Below are 19,581 nucleotides of genomic sequence, written 5' to 3' on the forward strand. Positions count from 1 at the left end.
GCTAACATGGTGAAACCCCGTTTCTACTAAAATACAAAAAATTAGCCAGGCGTGGTGGCAGGCGCCTGTAGTCCCAGCTACTCGGGAAGTTGAGGCAGGAGAATCGCTTGAACCCGGGAGGCGGAGGCTGCAGGGAGGCGGAGGCTGCAGTGAGCCGAGATCGCGCCACTGCACTCTAGCCTGGTAACAAAGCAAGACTCTGTCAAAAACAAAAAACAAAAAAAACAAAACAAAACAAAAAAAACACTTATTCTGAAAACTAAGCCATATTTGGCTTTGGGCCCATGGCCCTTAAATATTCCCTGAATTTAGCCAGTCTCACCTGATTGATTAAAACAAAACAAACAAACCAACAAACAAACAAAAAAAGTGAGCTACATGGTTTACCTTTGAGCAGTAATTAAAAATGGGAATTATTGTTATCATTTTAAATGACATCATGCATAAAGAAAGCACTTGAAAACTATTAAGTATTATAAAACGTCATTATTATTTTATCACCATTGGCTAATAAAACTAAATTCTGTTAGCCATTTTCTAATAACAACACTCTTAATAATAATATTAAAAAGTTACCTGTTATTTGTTGGAAAGTTACCTGTTATTTGTTAGAAATCACTCCTGTAGAAAAGCTTCTTGATCTAGCTGCTCCAGTAAAGAACAAAAATCATAAGAATTTCTCTTGAAGAAAATTAAGGTCTATGGAATTGTGGAAAATAAACTAAAGTAAAGTTGATCACTAGGAATCATTAGAGCTATTTCCTATATTATCTTAGCTACAAGATTTTTTCAGATACTAGGTGAGTGCTTTTTAGCAATAATAACATATATTGAAGTCTAGATATGTACTCTATATACTTTATATACATTAATTCATTTAATGTCCAAATCTCTGTGAAATAGCTACTATTATCTCAATTTTAGAGATGGAAAAACTAAGCAACAAGTAGTTACAGAAGTTGTCCACGATCGCACAGTTAGACAACGGCAGTCAAGTTCTGGTAAGCCCAAAGGCTCCATCTTAACCACTCTTCTAGGCCACCTCTCCAGGATGGAAGACACTAACTTTCAGGTTTCCATTCAACAGGTAATATATCTAGATTTCTGGTGGTGTTTCCTCCAGAGCAAAATAGATTAATTAATATACTTTTAGGTTGGTGCAAAAGTAATGCTTGTCATAAAATGCTTGTGATAAAAATGTGTTGAACATCTTAGGAACTTGGCATTCTATACATTCAATGTGGAACAGTGTTGGGGAGCACAAGAGAGACAGAAAGAGCGAGAGAGAGAGAGCAAGTGAGCGAGAGAGAGCGCGCACATGGTTTTGCAAATGTAGATTAGCTATTCTCGGGCACTGTTATTGTGTGTAAATGTTAGGCTAAACTAAGAAAAACATATTTATACATTTGTGTGTATATATTTACATATACACGCATATTGAGCTATTAACATAGTTCAATGCATTGTTTACTGAGTATTTATTGCATATGTAGACTGTGCTAAGTATGTAAGGTACAGAGGGAAATAGAAAAACATAAACTGTGATTCCTAAGTAAAAGGCATTTTCAAACTTACTGAAGACAGAATTTTGAGAACCATACAATTAACACACTACAAAATGCTAAATGGAATATGATCAATGAAAGAGATTAAATGAAACAGCTAAGATCAATGACAAGCAGTTACAGGGAAGAAAATTTTGAATTATTAAAGGGAAAAACTTTCTAAGTATTATAGGTGTCCAACAATGCATCAGGCTGGCTTGATAAGTAATGAATATCCATTACTAAAACATTCAAGTTGGGTGATGATCTATAAAGAACAAAATAAAAGAATTTCTATAGTCGGTGGGACGTTGAAACAGCCTAAATACTGTTAATATTCATCGTGTATATCTTAGATTCCATAATTCCAAAAAATAACATTTTAGTAAGGGAGAGGAACTTTATTTCATTATTTACAGAAAAGTCATCTTGAAGAAGTTTGATGTTGGATTTGATTTTGAAAGATGAATTGGAGATTAAGAAGTGGTAATAAGAGTAAAGAAAAAAAATCCAAATAGAATTACAAGCACAAAGACAGAGATGTAGAAATAAACATCTCTTGGAAAGATAACCTTAAAAGGCCTTCCTCACTTACTCAAAGGGTAAGATGGGAATGGTATGACAGGAATGGGTGGGGATGGTATGAGAGGGGGTGAGGAAGAAGTAACAGAATAAAAGCTGTATCTGTGGAAAAGAGGCGCACTGGAGAAGAGCATGATGAAGCATTGTTTTCACTGATTCACTGAGGAGGAGCATGATGGGTGACCTGTTAATAAGGAGATAGCTGGAGTTTAGTACTGAGTTACATGGGAATAGAGATCTCGTTTCCACTACCAGCAAAGGGACCTGAGGTAAATTACTTGACCTTCCTCTAACTTGGTAGAATATCATAGGATTGTTACGATGACTTAAAAGAGTTAATCCATAGAAAAACATTTAGAAAAGTGCCTAGCATACAGCGAGCATGTAATAAATGTTAGCCATCGTTATCATTACCATATACCTATTGCTAACCAATACATCTTAATTGATGTTTAATGAGTATAGTACAAGGGAAGAGAGATGATTCAGGGTGGTTAGTTTTCTAACAGAGCTCCTGCAAAGTGGAATGGACTTCCTTAAGCAGTGATATCTTTTTCTTATTTAAAGTACTTACGATGAAGAGAAGTCATCTATCATAATGTTGTGAAGAGGTTTTCTGCAAGGAATGAGAAGTTGGATCAAATGTCTCTTAGCTCTCTTCTTGTTCTAAAGTGCTGAAATTCTAAGTGATTAACAGTCAATCCTACCAATTAATAAGAAATCCATACTTTTAGTCATTGGAAAAAAAATGAAATTTAGGTAATAATTTCTCAACTTTAGGTTGATGAAGCACTATACTATTAAGAGTGTGAGCTTTGCAGTAAGATTATCTAAACTCACATCCTGGTTGGGTCATTTAATTCTACTTGTGTAAGCTTGGACAAGGGCATTTTAATTTGCACATGCCTCAGATTCCCAAATTAAAACTATGACGATAATAATAGTAATTCTTATAGGTTTGTTTTGAGGGCTCAATGAGTTCAAACAAACATGTAAAATATTTATAAAATGCTTATGAGTGTTTAATATATGATAACTATATCCTTGTCATTGAGATTTTAAGTGTAGAATGTAAAAGAATAGGAAATACTAAATTTTAGAGGAAAAAAACTGTATATCTACAGCAAGAGCACATTTTAAAACTCTCTTTTCATACTTTCATTATTCACCCTTTGTAGTACTCCAGTCAATGTGACTAAAATTTTTAGCAGAAAAGGTAGCTGACGGACTCATCCTGAACAGTTTTGGAGTATATGAGCCATTAAGGACTTTGTAGCAAAGGATCACTCCATTGAATTTGTATTACTTGGATTTACCATTGCTCCCAACACCCACTCTCGTCAAAAGCATTTACACAGTTTCTATTGGGGAACCTATATTACATTTTACTTTGGGTTTCTTGGATTCCAAAATCCACTCCCACCTACCCACCCCAAAGCCACACCACACCACACACCAGAAAAATCTTTGAGACCATAAACACAGCATATGCTGAATATTGACACTTTCCCTATAGGAAAAAAAAAAATCAATGGCATCTCACTATTCACCAAATTAGACAAGATTAGTAGGTTGAATTTAATGACCTGAAATTGACAGACTTATGTGTCACTACTGCCTTAATATTTCTGAGCCAAACTGAACTACACGTTTTTTTCTGTCTCTGCACCTTTGTGCATCCTGTCTCAGTTCTCTCCTCACTTCCACCATTCAAGGCTCCACTCAAACACCATCGTCTCAGCTTTGCCTTTTTGGATTCCCACTTCTACTCCATAACCTCTTCTTCCTCCATCCCAAGCCTGTGAAACCTCTTCTGTTTCTGATTTATGAAATATACCAAAAAATATCAATTTTAAAAGCATATGAGATCGTGAAAATAAAAATGAGAGGTTGTGTTGTGGTAAATATATTCCATAAATGTTTATATCTTTGGCTACGGAGACTTCAAATTTGGCACCATTTTAGTGGTGAATGGCAAAAAAGAGTACCAATTAGGTATACAATTCACAGGCATCATTAGATAAAAACAGACTACTGCTCAAGGGCAACATAACATGTAAGAGGAGTCAGAAATTTCTCCCAAGGAGTCTCAGAGACTACAAACTGTAGGTTGCAATGAAACAATTCTGCAACGCAATTCTCGATGGGCATAAATAATGAGTTGTATGGGACTCTCTTGCAGCAGCCCTCAATCAAGGACACTGACACCACACTAAAGCATAGGTCTTAGAAACCACTTACTTGAGGTCATTAGAAGACATTCAAAGACACATCTCATTGCATGTCTGCCTTAGTTTAGAGGTAGATTTCAAAATACCTCCAAAGAATCACATATCCCTCAAACCACTTTTCCTAAATATTTTTTGTCACCATTGACAAACAATGGTTTCTCCTAGATGTTGTGGAGCAATAAATTTGAGATTGTTGTCTCTAAAAAAAGTGGGATTCAGATAATCTACATGGGCAAACATTAAACCAAATGCCCACAATTAAATTCATAGCAAGGTGACCCCATCTTGAGACAACTGGCATTCCTAATATGGACAGCTTCTGGATGCAAAGAGCTCAGAAGTGAGTTATTAACCTTTGCATTCTTCCTTTCACTGGAGGGACTGATGCATTTTCTCCTCTCTCACCTCCAGCTCCACTTCAGGACTCTAACATTTTTGAAGACAAAGGTCCCATTTTCCTTATTCTTGTGTCCTCTGCAACAACCAGCTTTCTGCCTCCTTTTCCATCCAACTCTTGACACAACTTCTGACAAAAGACTAGAGAGGACAGATAGTAGGCATATCTGAAATGGGATTACCATCAATAGACTGGGAGTGCAACATACATACATTGCCTCCAAAATGTCTTATAAGGAAATTACTGGGCTGGGCGCAGTGGCTCGTGCCTGTGATCCCAGCACTTTGGGAGGCTGAGGTGGGCAGATCACCTGAGGTCAGGAGTTCGAGGCCAGACTGGCCAACATGGTGAAACCTCGTCTCTACCAAAAAAAAGTACAAAAATTAGCCGGGCATGATGGCGGGTGCCTGTAGTCCCAGCTACTCAAGAGGCTGAGGCAGGAGAATTGCTTGAACTGGGAGGCAGAGGTTGCAGTGAGTCAAGATTGCACCACTGCACTCCAGCCTGGCTGACAGAGCAAGACTCTATCTTAAAAAAAGGAAGAAATTACTAGGCCAGGTGTGGTGGCTCACGCCTGTAATCCCAGCACTTTGGGAGGCCGAGGCAGGCGGATCATGAGGTCAGGAGATCGAGACCATCCTGGCTGACACAGTGAAACCCCGTCTCTACTAAAAACACAAAAAAATTAGCCAGGCATGCTGACGGGGGCCTGTAGTCCCAGCTGCTCGGGAGGCTGAGGCAGGAGAATGGCGTGAACCCAGAGGGCGGAGCTTGCAGTGAACCGAGATCGTGTCACTGCACTCCAGCCTGGGCAACAGAGCGAGACTCCATCTCAAAAAAAAACAAAAACAAAAACAAAACAAAACAAGAAATTACTAAAAGGAAGATGAAACAATACAGAATATATTAATAATCTTTGTTTCTGCACATTTTGAGTACTTTGGTCAAAGATAACCTAAGCATATTGTTAAAATCAAAAAAATAGATTAAAATCTTAGGTAATGAACATCTTGGAGATTGCTATGCAGGTACTCAGTATATATGTAACTAAGATAAATTTGCTGAACAATATTTACCTATGTAGCATTTCTACTTTCACAGGGGTACAGTTTCAAACTCAAAGTTCCTCAAAGAAATTTCAAATCACATTTCTCCTCTGCTGGCATTCCTGCACACTTGTACTTTCTAGTAGTTATGCAGCCTTAATCTTCTAGAAATTTAGATCATAATTCCAGGAGTTATTAGGTTGGAAAATAGCTTCTGGGCAAATGATGTTATTCCAAAAACTTTCTACACCAGAAATAATAGTTGGCTTATTTCTGCCTCATAGTCTTCAGGCTTGATTTTTAATGTAATTTAAGTATACTGACATGACTTTTTTCTTTTTACTTTTAAATAACAATACTCTTAAAACATAAGGGAGAAATGAGGGGATAAAGATATGACAAGAGTTTTTAAAAGGTTAACCTTTGCTTTGAGCTTCCAATTTCTGTCCAGTTTAGCCTATTCTTCTGTATTCCAATGGCATTAGATAGATATCTTGGTATTTGCTATTTAAGGATCACTCAACACATTGGGCTCTATTAAATTTCTGTCACTCCTTTCTAAAATAGCTAGTAAATGTATACATTTTCTTTTAAAAAATATTTTTTGCTGTTGAAAAGTTATATTTTTCATAAAATGTAAATATTTGTCTATGAATTTTGATATCAGTACAGATAAAGTTTAGAAATAGAAAAATGTTCATGTACTAAAACTCACTTATTTAAACCTCACCGTCTGAGGTGTGTTGAACAATGGAAGAACACAGAATTCATTTTATAAGGGAGTTCCTTTAGAGTCAAATAGGTGAGTTCATTTGAATAAGCTATCAAATGTATTTATCTTTATTTTAATAATTTGCTTCATCCTCTGCATCCTTTCATTACAATAATCACATCTTCAAATTAAGGCATTTGGTTACAAAAGTGTGGGGAAAAGGTGGAAATGCAGAGCCTTAAAAAATTCCTCTGTAAATATACCTGTAAATACACGGATATGAATTATGCTCATGAGATAACTGCTTCATTAAAAAAGGAAAAAGTGACAACAAAAACACTAGAAGAGCGGTAGAAGGATTTGAGTTTTCAAAAGGTGAATATCACAATAAGGGATGATGTCTATTATAAAGGATCCTGAATTTATTTTCAAAATATTCTAAAAATCTCAAATCTGGAATATTGTTCTCAGTGACAGGGGGACCCAGTTGAATTCAAATTAAGGCAAAAGTTGATACGACAGGAAGAACTACCCAACTAGGGGAGGCAGATCAACCCGAAAGCCTGCTGTCTCCAGAAGCATTGTGTCCCCCAACTTACCATGGGGATTTTCTGAGCAAATCTTGGATAAACTTGCTATCACCGTTACAGCATATTATTCTGCCATGTAGACTTGAGTTTCAATATATTGAAATTTTCAAAAAACATTTTGTTCCTCTAGATTTTCTCTAATTAAAAAATTAGAAGAAATAACTTAGATTCTAAGTTGAAATAGCAATCTATGTATACAGAAAATGCTCTCATTAGAAATAATACGGCTGGGCGTGGTGGCTCACACTTATAATCTTAACATTTTGGTAAGTTGAGCTGAGCCCTTGAGCTCAGGAGTTCAAGACCAGCCTAGGCAACATGGCAAAACTCTGCCTCTACAAAAAATACAAAAAAAGTTAGCTGAGAGTGGTGACATGCGCCTTCAGTCTTAGCTATTTGTGAGGCTGAGTTGGGAAAATCACTTCAGTCCAGGAAGCGGAGATTATAGTGAGCTGAGGTCATGCCACTATACTCCAGCCTGGGCAACAGAGTGAGACTCCATCTCAAAAAAAAGAAAAGAAAAATAATATATAAAGACTACTACATTGATATTTATGGTTTAAAAGTGATGTGCATTTTTCTTAAAATGAAAGTAATATATGTTCATTAAAGAAAGGTAGCTGAAACATACAAATGAGAAGAATAAATTTTGAAATCAGCGATAATCCTATAGTGTAGGTAAAGCATTTTAGTGTTATCTATACACTCTTTTTCTATGCATGCATGTCCACATATGTACTCATTCAACCAATATTTCTTAAATATTTCCTATGACCCTGGTGTGGTTTCTCATGTCATTATAAAATTATTTTTCAATAAAACTAATATTGCATCATACACAACCACCATAATTTACCTAACCAGAGTCTTACTTTTCTTGACACAGGGTGGCATTTTGTCACCCAAGATGGAGTGCAGTGGCACGATCATGGCTCACTGCAGTCTTGACCTCCTGAGGAGCTGGGACTACAGATGCACGCCATCATGCTGGCTAATTTATTTGTGTGTGTGTGTGTGTGTGTGTTTTATTTTGGTGGAGATGGGGTTTCACCGTGTTGCCCAGGCTGGTCTCGAACTCCTGGACTCAAATGATCCACCTGCCTCAGCCGCCCAAAGTGCTAGAATTACTAAAGCCTAAGCCACCGTGCCTGGCCCAGGGCCCATTTTTAATAAACAGGTTTTCAGTTTTGTGTTACTATTAACACTATATCCTTTTAGCTATAAATATGCATATATGTATAACTAAATATAAATATATACCTACATACAGGCACATATATATATGGCAAATTGCTAGAAGCATAAGCATCAACATTAACAGACTTCCAATATTTACTGTGTGAAATGGTTCTGATACAGTAACACAATTGACACAACTGGACACACAAAGTGAGAGGCTTCATCTCACTGCAATTTCTTCAGCATTGGTTACTGTGGCATTTTTAATCTTCACCAATTTGCTGAATGAACTATGATCTCAATTCAATTTGAATTACTTGATGATTTATAAAAATCAAACATTTTATGTTTATTCTTCATTTGACTTCCTCATTAATTGAATATTTCTATTATTTCTGTTTCTATTAATTTGTAAGCAGTTTAAATGATATCCTAATTGCATCTGTTGAACATAGGAAAATGCCAATAGTTGACCAGTTTTAACAAAAATGGCAATTTAGGTTGTTCCGCCTAATGTACTGCAAATATATTTCTTGGATTTCCATTTGTCTGCCAGTCTTATCATTTAAGATGCAAAGAAGCTTTTTCATTTATGTGATCAAACCTATCACAATTTTTCTTTGGTGATTATCGCCTTTGGTGTAATGCTTTAAAAGGACTTTCCACCCTCCTCCTACTTCTATTCACCAACACTGTCTCTTAACGTTTTTATGGTTTCTTTTGATAAGAATTTAAATCTCTAATCCTTCTAGAATTCATGTTGGTAATGGTATAAAATTGTAACTCTTTTCTAAATACTTATAAATCTGTCTTGAAACCATTTCTGTCACAAAGATTTGGAATGCCTAGAATAACACTTGCGCTACTCAGGAGGCTGAGGTGGGAGGAACTCTTGAGCCCAGAAGGTCAAGGCTGCAGTGAGCCAAGATGACATCACTGCACTCCAGCCTGGGCAATGGAGCAAGACCCTGTCTCAAAAAGAAAACAAAACAAACAAATAAAAACCTTACCATGTTATGAGGGGAGTTAAATTCCCTAATTATAGTCCAAACATCATGTTTATATTTTGTTATATCATAGAATATTATAAAACACCAATGACTCATAAAATGAAAGTTACTTTCACAAATTATCTAAAAGATGCATAGATATGGGCATTATGTAAGAAAACAAAAAACACAATTCATAATTACGAATTAGGGAATACTTTTACATTCATTTTAAAATTAATCTCAGCGCTTCAACCTCACTTATGTATGCAAAATATATTTGCATTTACAGAACATGACTGTGGGCAACGCTTCCACTGAGATGATGTATACTCCAGAATTTCTGTACTCTAACTTTGCAGAAAGTACTATGAAAACAGTTTGGGTTCATGGTTTTTACTTAAATTATTCTTGTTAGGACAACTTCTTTGTCTTTCTAAAGAAAGACAAAAAATAAGCAATTGCTTGCTCACATATATTATGTTAAAGGCTTTTAATCAAAAGTTCATGTATTATTTTATTTGGAAGTAAAAATTCTCTTCATTACAAATAATTGCTGGACAATAGAACGATGCTTATGCAATTGTTATTATATTATTAAGGAGCAGATTTTGTCATCTGACTTTTAAAAAGTAATAAAACTCAAATTGTCCCATAACTTTTGAGAGATTCTCACATATTTTTAATCAATGAGGAAGCTGGAAAGCCATAGCAAAAAACACTGTACAGAAGAGCATTATATTCTGCCAGGCTAGGGTTTGAGGGCTGCTTCAAGTGGATCAGTATTGGCTACTCAAGTAGCAATACCTAGTTCCAAGATCAGGAAAATGGAGCATTTCTACTGAGATGGCATTATGTTACTTAAGCTGATGTACCTTTTGAAATTAACTCTGTAATTCAAAAGTGTGCTAGTAAAACTCTCCCAGCGAATTAAATGTACATACACTTGAAACACCCAGAAAATAAGTCTAATAATTTTATGCTAACCTATTCAGATAAAATATTTGTATGTAGAGCACGAAGACAATCAAGTATAATCAAGCATTTAAACAAATAATGTTGTGTTAAGAAAAAAATTATAAGGGTATGGTAGCATTAGATTTAAGTATTCCTTTAGCCTGCTTTGCATGGTGTTTTACTGAAAATGCTTCATTATCTTGGTGAGACTAAGCTGAAAATATATTTAAAAAAGGAGTCTTACTCAAGAGATTTAGGTGTACAATAAGAGACAATTTACAACGATTTATAAAGGTTCTGAAAGACAATGAGAAATAGAAATAGACTACAAGAGAAATGTTATACCTTTCAGAAGATATATGATCATATAATGAATTATTAAGAAACAAAGGATGTACATCCAAAGACTACTTTCAGGAATCAATTCCACCATATGTTACAAGAGAAATGTGGATGAAATTGTAGAGCAGAAACAATTAGGTGCACAGGTATGTAGCCTTTATTTGTGCAACCTAAAATCTGTGCCTTCTTTATTAAAGTAATAACCAGGATTTTTATTTCAGAGGGTCATTGGATTCGGCCAAGGTCTTTCATTCTCGTTAATTATTATGTGTTCAGAGTAATGCACATTTTTATCTACAGGTGGCAGACCTTTTAAAAATCAATTTCAGTCATATTCAGTATTTTGTTTTGGTGTGTGCATATTTTTTAGCTGCCATGCCCATTAAAATGTAAGAGTGTGCTGTTCAGAGTTCTCATTAATGTTGCACAATTTAGATGATAGATTTGTCAACAAAGTGGCTCATTCTCAAAGGCCAGTGAACCCTGTCGGGATAAATGCCTTAAAAATTGTATATTGCAGGGTAATCTTTAATTATGTAGAACTCACTTGACAATTTACAGTATATTGGGATTATTTTCCTTTTTCAAGCAATAAAGCATTTTACTTTATAGATTAGGGTGACTGAGGGAAAAAAAGTGATTGGATTTGATAAATAGTTAAAGCAAAGAGCTTGCTTATTTGCAAGTAAAAGAGAAAGGTGACCAAAAGGCGTGTACAAATGACAACCACTTAGGATCACAAATTATTAAGTAGCTAAATGGTTAAAGCAAATAACTATAAATGCAGTGACATTTTAAAAGAATGTTAACACAGAAAGAGATAAGCAAAACAAAAATATACTGACACCAATGGTATAACTAATCATTATCCTCAATTTAACTTCATAAAATCTTGGATTTAAATACCTATGTGAAGTTTCTTACTGTGTTGTGTTGGTTTTGGTCAATTCAGCATATAATCTGGTGTTCAACTAAGCCTTTTTGTGACTATTATTGATTTGTTGGAAAGGATTTTTAACAGAGAAGTACTCAAAATATATGTAAACATCCATAACTTTATAGTTCTCAAAACATTTTTATTCCATTCAGTCTAATACCCTTCTATGCCTACTATCCTTTATCACATTTCTTTATTTTTATTCTTTATTTATTTATTTATTTTTTTTTTGAGACAGGGTCTTGCTTTGTGGTCCAGCTGGCACGAACGCAGCTCACTGCAGCCTTGAACTCCTGGGCTTAAGGTATTCTACTGACTCAGCTACTGACTGTAGCTAGGAATACAGGCATGTTCCACCATGCGTTTTTTTTTTTTTTTTTTTTTTGAGACAAGGTCTTCCTATGTCACCTAGGCTGGTCTCAAACTCCTAAACTCAAGGCATCTTCCTGCCTCGGTCTCCCAAAATCCTGGAATTACTGGCATGAGCCACCATGCCCAGCCTGGTATTCTTTTCCAGAATACCGGGCAGAATAAATGCTTATTTTACTATCCTATTTTTGTTCGTTTCTAATGCAGGAAACTCTTTTTCTTTTTTTGAGACGGAGTCTCGCTTTGTCGTCCAGGCTGGAGTGCAGTGGCGCGATCTCGGCTCACTGCAACCTCCACCTCCCGGGTTCAAGCAATTCTCTGCCTTAGCCTCCCGAGTGGCTAGGATTACAGGCGCCCACCACCACACCCGGCTAATTTTTGTATTTTTAGTAGAGAAGGTATTTCACCGTCTTGGCCAGGCTGGTCTTGAACTCCTGATCTCGTGATCCACCTGCCTCAGCCTCCCAAAGTGCTGGGATTACAAGTGTAAGCCACCACGCCCGGCCTAATGTGGGGAACTCTTTATAAGAATCCTCAATTATTTTACTTAATTTTGAAAGATGTCTCCATTTAATTTATACTATTTGCCAGGATATTTCTCCCACTTAAAGCATAAAACACCACCAAAAAAAATTAATAAAATCTATCAATTATTTGCTCTATTAAGATTTATCTATCATGAGATATATGTACAGAATATGTTCAGTTTAACACATAGTAATAAAGCACATGCCCATGGAAGCACCACACAGGTCATTACTGGCACTCTCTCTTGAGTTAGAAGTGTTCCTGGACACAAATTCTGCACCCTGACCTCAACCTCTTTCCTCATTCGTAGATATCAGCACTCCCTGGCTTTTACACTAGTATTTCTTGCTTGTCTTTAGTCTTCCTATCTACAGTGATAGATAGGACAAATGATATAATTTAGTTTGCCTGGAATCATCCTGTGTGTATTCTGATGTGTCTTGATTTTTCCAGCTATTATTAATTCCAGCACTAAGATTCTTCCATTTTCAATACTTCACGTGTCATTGTACGATTGTTCTATAATTTTCCAACTTGCTGATTACAGCTGAGTTATTTCCGGATTTTTTGGCAAATACAAATATTTCTCCTGTAAACCATCTTGTAGATGTCTTCTGACACATATATACACATATTTCTCTAGGATATTTATCTCTAGGCATAATAGAATTGCTATTGCTTAAGCAAGGGCTATAAATTTCAACTTTACTAGGTACTGTATCTAAAAGTAGTTGCTCCAACTTACATTCCAACAAGCCCTAGATGAGTGTTGCTGTTGCTCTCCAACCTTGTCAATGCTTTGAACTGCTAGACGTTTTACTTTTCTCTATTCTGAGGCATGTGTAGTGGAATCTCATTAAGAGTTTATGTTGTATCTCCTGGCTACTACTTAGACTAAGGATTTTTTCATGTCTTGGACATTATTTCATACATTGGACATTTTCAAATTATTGTCCATTTGGATTTCTTCTTTTGCCTTTTTCTACTGGACTGTGTGAACTTTAACAATGACTTGTGGTTTTTTAAAAATCAATTCTGAATACCAACCTTGTCAATGATGTTTTCGAAATTTATTCTATTACTCTAGGTCCTGTTATTCACTCTTTTATGGCGTTTTCTGATAAACAACAAGAAAATGTGTTGTGTGCTTTTTTGGCTTAAAGAATCCTTCTCTACTCCTAAGTCATATTCCCAGGTTATGATCTTAGAGTCTCTCAATATTGTTCTGTCCCTTACACTTAGGTTTGGGCCAACTAAAATTGATTTTTCTGTGTGATGTGAAGTAGAGATCCAATCTTATTTTTTACATGTATCCACGTATTTCTCAGTATCCACGTATTAAAAAGTTATTTCTCTACTACTTTAAAGGACTGCCCTTATTAGAAATAAAATTTGCAAGACTCTGAGTTCTCTATTATCTCTCATTTGCCTACTTGTCTATCCATGCAGGAATGCCATACTTTCTGAATTGACAGAGCTTAATAAAATCTGTAGGGCAAGTCTTCCTACCCATTTCTCCTTTATAAAGAGTATCTTGACTATCTTTTGTCTTTGGCATTTTAGAATTAACTTGTGACATTTCACACACACATACAAACACACACAAACAATGTACAGATAACAAGAAACAAAGACAAAAACAGCATATTTATTGCGATGGCATGGTACTTATAAATCAATAAGGGAGAAAGATACATCTTTACAATACTGGATCTTTTCAATGCATGAAAATGGTGTATCTCATCATTCATATCAGCCTTAGAAAATATTACTTAATAATGTTTCCCAGTTTTCCCCATAGAAATATTGTGCATCTCTTATTACCAGAAACTAGAAAAATGATGCTGATATATAGAAAAACTGTACATTATACTATATTATATGCATCAGTCTTGCAAAATTGTCTTATTAACTCATATCGTGTGCTAATAACAATAGTTGTTTATTTTTCAATCCTAATAACTTTATTTCCTTATCCTTCTTCACTGCATTGACTAGGATTTCTAGAAAAATACTAAATAGCAGGGGTGACAGCAAATATCCTTGTCTTGTTCTTGAACACAGAAGGAAAGCCTTTAACATTTTACTATTATGATTTATCTTTGCTGTATGTATTTTATATCACATTAAGGAAGTTCCTCCCTGTTTTTTAGCTTTCCAAAAAATTTTAAATACAAGAAACAAATGTTGACATTAATTAAATGCATTCCCTGCATTTATTGAAATGATCATATGATAGTTTCTTTTAATCTGTATTAAATTGTTTTTTTTTTTTTTACATATTATCAAACCTTGTATTTCTGGAATAAACCAACTTGGTCATAATTTTTTATTAAATGATTAAGTGATTAAATTATTTTTTATATATTGCCAAATTTGAATTGCTAATATTCTGTTGAGGATATTTCCATTTATAATCACCAGAGGAATTGGCCTGTGAGTCCTTTTCCATACTATTCTCATCAGCTTTGGTATGAAAATTGTATGATAATTATAAAATGAATTCGGATTGTTACCTCTTCTATCTTTTGAAAAAAAAAAAAATTATGTAACATTAGACTTCGGCTGGGTGCAGTGGCTCACGCCTGTAATCCCAGCACTTTGGGAGGCCAAGGCGGGTGGATCACTTGAGGACAGGAGTTTGAGACCAGCCCGGCCAACAAAGTAAAACCCCGTCTCTACTAAAAATATAAAAGAAATTAGCCAAGCATGGTGACATGTGCCTGTAATACCAGCTACTTGGGAGGCTGAGGCACAAGAATAGCTTGAACCTGCGAGGCAGAGGTTGCAGTCAGCGAAGATCAGGCCACTGCACTCCAGCCTGGGCCACCCAGTGAGACTCGGTATCAAAAAAAAAAAAAAAGATTAGACTTATTTCTTCCTTGAATTTGCCTGCGAAGTCATCTTGGTCTAGATTTTGCTTTTGCTTTATAGGATGATTTTTGATTACTGAATTAAATTTCCTTTATAGTTATAGAACTATTCAAGTTCTCTATTTCTTTTCAGCAAATTTTGGCATTATATTTTTCTAGAAATTTTCCAATTCATCCAACTCTTTATCTTTACCCCAAAAAAGTTATACGTATTTCTTACTAGCTGCTTAATATCGCACATCTGTTGTGGTGTCTCCTTTTTCAATACTGATATTGGTAATCTGCCCATTTGTCCTGAATTCTAGCTCAGTCTCATCAGAGGTTTGAAACATTTATTCATCTTTTCCAACAATCAGTTTTTTGGCTTTCTTAGTCCTCTTTGTTATATGACTGTTTTCCACCTTGTTAATTTTGTTCTTACTTTAATTAATTTCTTCCTTCTACTACATTGAGTTTATTTTGTTGTTTTATAACTTCTTGAGAGGAATTCTTGGCCTATTAATTTTTGCCCTTTGTTTTTATAATATATTCATTTAGGTTATAAATTTCCCAGTAAATACTTCTTATAGGCATTCTACAATTGTTCTATGTAGGATATCAATTATTGTTTAGTCTAAAAACTTTCTAATTTCCATTGTAATTTCTTTTTAATTGTGAAACTATATTCCTAGCTCTATTTCTGTTTTCAGCTTAATTTCATTGTGGTACAATTGTAATTCTTGGAAAATGGTTGAGGCTTAATTTAATAAGATATTCATTGACTTAGAATATGGTCAATGTTTATCATTGTCTCTTATGTGCTTGAAAATAATGTAAATTTTACAGCTGTATGCAAGGTTCTACAAATATCCATAAGGTCATGTTTCTTAATCTTGCCATTCAACTAAATCTCATCAATTTTTCTATTTTATTGTATCAATTACTAAGACAAGTGAATTAATATCACTGTTATTATACAGTTGTTTATTTCTCTTGTTGTTCTATCAATTATTCCTTAACACACTTCAAGATTATGTTATTAGGGGCGTTGAGATTTAAAATTATTCTGTCTTCCTATTGAATTGAAACTTCAATCATTTATAAAGTGACTCTATCTCTAGTAATGGTTTGGGCTTTAAAGTCTATTCTGCTTAATGAACTTTAAACACTGGTCACACCAATGTCCACATAGTAACTATTTGCATGGTATAATGTTTTCCATTATTATTTATCTCTGACACATGAGAAGTCTGAGCAATAGCAGTTAGGGAACAAACCCAAAAGTAAACAGATATAAGTGGTACAATTAGGAGACAGACCCAAACAATCTGTCTCCAAGATCTATGCTCCCAAACATCATGCTTCTCTTACAAGTTCAAAGAGTAAAGTCAGTTTAGGTTTTGAAAGGAAAAAAAAAAGCTTTCACTGTCATTTCCACAAATATTTTCTCACATTGCTATCAAATTGTGATTTTTCACTCATCTTAAATTCCCACTCTTCTAATATTCTAAGGTAACATAATACTTAAAAAAAAAAAAAAAACTTAATCCAGAACTGCAGTACTCAACCTCTTCCACTTATACACAAGTTTTGCTTTGTGCCTTTGAAATAGGCATGCATACCAGAAGCCTTCATGTGATTATCCAATGCCACTGAACTGTAGCACGGTACCTTGAACTGCCCTAAACTAAAAGAGGCAGCCAGGCTGCAATATGATCAAGATGTCTAAGTTGTTGTGTGGATCTACTGAGCAGGAATCCTCATTTCAACCCTACTTTGGGAAAAAATAACCAAAAGGATGGGTGCTGGGCTGTTTCAACTCTCCTTGAACAGAGATATATATAGTATCTTAACAAACAGAGGCACTTAGCAACTTATGTATACCTTCTGAAAATCCACACCTTTTATATTTCTCAAATTTTAATATTAAATTATACTATTTAAAAACCCTGTAAACTATGAAGAAAATTAAAACTTCTCATAAGTCCATGATCCAGAGTTAATTATATTTGATGTGTTTATTACTTTTTCTATTAATTTTTCTGTGTTTGTAATACATATGCACATGTAGAGATATATATGTGCATACATGTGTGTACATATATACCCACAAACTTGGAAACACATTATATCTTTAGTGTAGACTCTTATTTTTTAATTTAATATTGCACTATGCATAATTTTATGTCTTTTAAAATTCTTTAGAAAAGAATTTTAAATATCAAATATCAAATTTTAAATATCAAATGAAATACTCATTTCATTCTGGTTGCAGGATACCCCATCATATAAATGTATTCAAATTTATTTAGCCACTGCTCTACTGCTGAACAGTTAAATGTATCTCAAATTCTTCCACTTATAAATATATGAAAATTAACCTAAAAGAAATATAAAATTTTATCTTGTTTAAACTGTTATGTTGGATCTGGATCACCTGCAACTAAATATCTTCCAAACTAATAGCATGGGAATGTTGCATAGAACGCTTTGAAAACATTTAAGGCTGTTTACAGAAGTGGCCAAATTCCTTCCTGGAAAGTTGAACAAATACAAGGTTTCCCCAGAACTGTTGAAAATGTCCATCTCTCTACATTCTTGTTATAGTATTATTATTCCAAATTACTTTCCCCTAGTTAGATAAGTGAGGCATAACTGCATTCCTTTTATTAGCTTTTGTATTAGTTATATTCCTTATTAACTACTTGTTCTTGTATCTCATTATCTTTTAAATTAAGATATCACTGTCTTTCTTATAACTGCTCTTTACATTTGATGTTTGCCATATTTATTAGAAGCAGTAGTCTCAGTTTGTCACTTGCCTTTTAATTTTATTTATATTGGTATTTTTGCCTGTAAACCTATAGAATTGTTGTTTGGAATAATTTGGTTGTGACTTATTCCACTTTTGTTAGCATAAAAATCCATTATTCGCTATGTTTTCTTCTATATTATATTGTTTCATTTGTCTGTGAATATATGAAGCCTGAGTTATAAGTATTTTAATAATACTATTTGGGATTTTAACAATTTTGTTTTTAAAAGAGGTAACCACTACCATTAATTCTAAGGGTTTTCACACATATACTTGCATCTTAAAATGGTGGGAACATAAGTCATAACACTGTAAGAGCAGATTTCTGAATAAATGAGCTTTAAGTCATTATGCAAGATGAACACTATTTCATTATTCTTTTTAGGTATCAACACAAGGAGATTTCCCTTTCAATCTTACTGGTGACAAACTTCTCCTGAACAACAGAATTCCTTCCCTTCATCCTTTTCTGCAGTTACCCGCAATCAATAAATTAGAAAAGGATTTTCAACTCTAGATCCGTGGTCAAACTTTCAGTGCCTGTTCCCAAGAGTACAACATTTTTGAAAAGACAAACAGGGATTTCATGCACACACAGATAGATGCCCATGGAATGTTTCCATCATAAACTAGAAAATATTTGTCTAGCTTCAGCAATACTACATTTTTGTATGTATTAACAGAATCATACCCTGGAATAGTTAATAGCCTATAGAAATTTTTCTAAAATATGTGACCTATCCATTGTAATCCCAAATATTTATTTTGAAGCAACAACCAAAAAGTAGCAACAAATGTTTCAAAAAACATTTTTCAGTGGAGAAAAAAGCTTTCACAACTTCAGAAAAATTGTATCTCATTAAGAAAATGAAAAGAAAAGAAATGTTGCTATCATCTGCCAGTTTAGAGACATTACCATCATAATGAGTCTCAAAATCATAATTAAAAAGCCAGTTGTCATCTGAATATAAAAGACTATGTACTATACTTTTATATGCATATGTTTTATATATTTTTACTTATAAATTAAAAATAAGAGAAAGCATATAAATTTCCATTTTTGTGAAATAGTATAGTTATCAATTTTTCAAAAGTGTTATTATGTGTTTTATGAATATACCTTTTTCCTACCCAGTGCAGTGCCAGAATTCTCTGTTCAGCTTTCAGAATCTTGTCAACAGATTCAAACAGGAATCATGTCATCAGCAAGAGGAAAGCTGGAAAAATAAAAGTAGACCATTAACAGTGCATCGTTTTATTTAGTAAATATCAACATATGACTCTTGAAAATAGAAAATGTGTAAGGTTTTCAAAAGAAATTTATATTTATATATGTAACTTGATAAATAAACCATTAAATATATAAATATATATGTAAATGTAAATTTAAATATATAAATGTATATGTAAATGTAAATTTACATATATAAATATATATGTAAATTTACATATATAAATGTAATAAAATTACGGTTTGTGGAAGAAGGGGTATTATCTTGGCATTATAAAGC

The 19,581-nt window shown here is 34.2% G+C and overlaps 1 protein-coding gene across 8 annotated transcripts in view; it reads right to left on the bottom strand.

The window, feature by feature from the left end:
* Positions 1-19,581, bottom strand: part of SOX5 (SRY-box transcription factor 5) — a 1,038,078-nt gene that overhangs the window by 732,142 nt on the left and 286,355 nt on the right. For 7 of the 8 annotated variants that reach the window (XM_054445328.2, XM_054445330.2, XM_054445334.2 and 4 more), the window contains one exon: positions 19,191-19,287. The gene's annotated coding sequence lies outside the window, so the exon portion shown is untranslated. The remainder of the gene's footprint in view (positions 1-19,190; positions 19,288-19,581) is intronic. The other variant, XM_063672517.1, reaches the window with a different exon arrangement.

The sequence above is a fragment of the Pongo pygmaeus genome, chromosome 10 (genome assembly GCF_028885625.2).
Source record: "Pongo pygmaeus isolate AG05252 chromosome 10, NHGRI_mPonPyg2-v2.0_pri, whole genome shotgun sequence".
Lineage (NCBI taxonomy): Eukaryota > Metazoa > Chordata > Mammalia > Primates > Hominidae > Pongo > Pongo pygmaeus.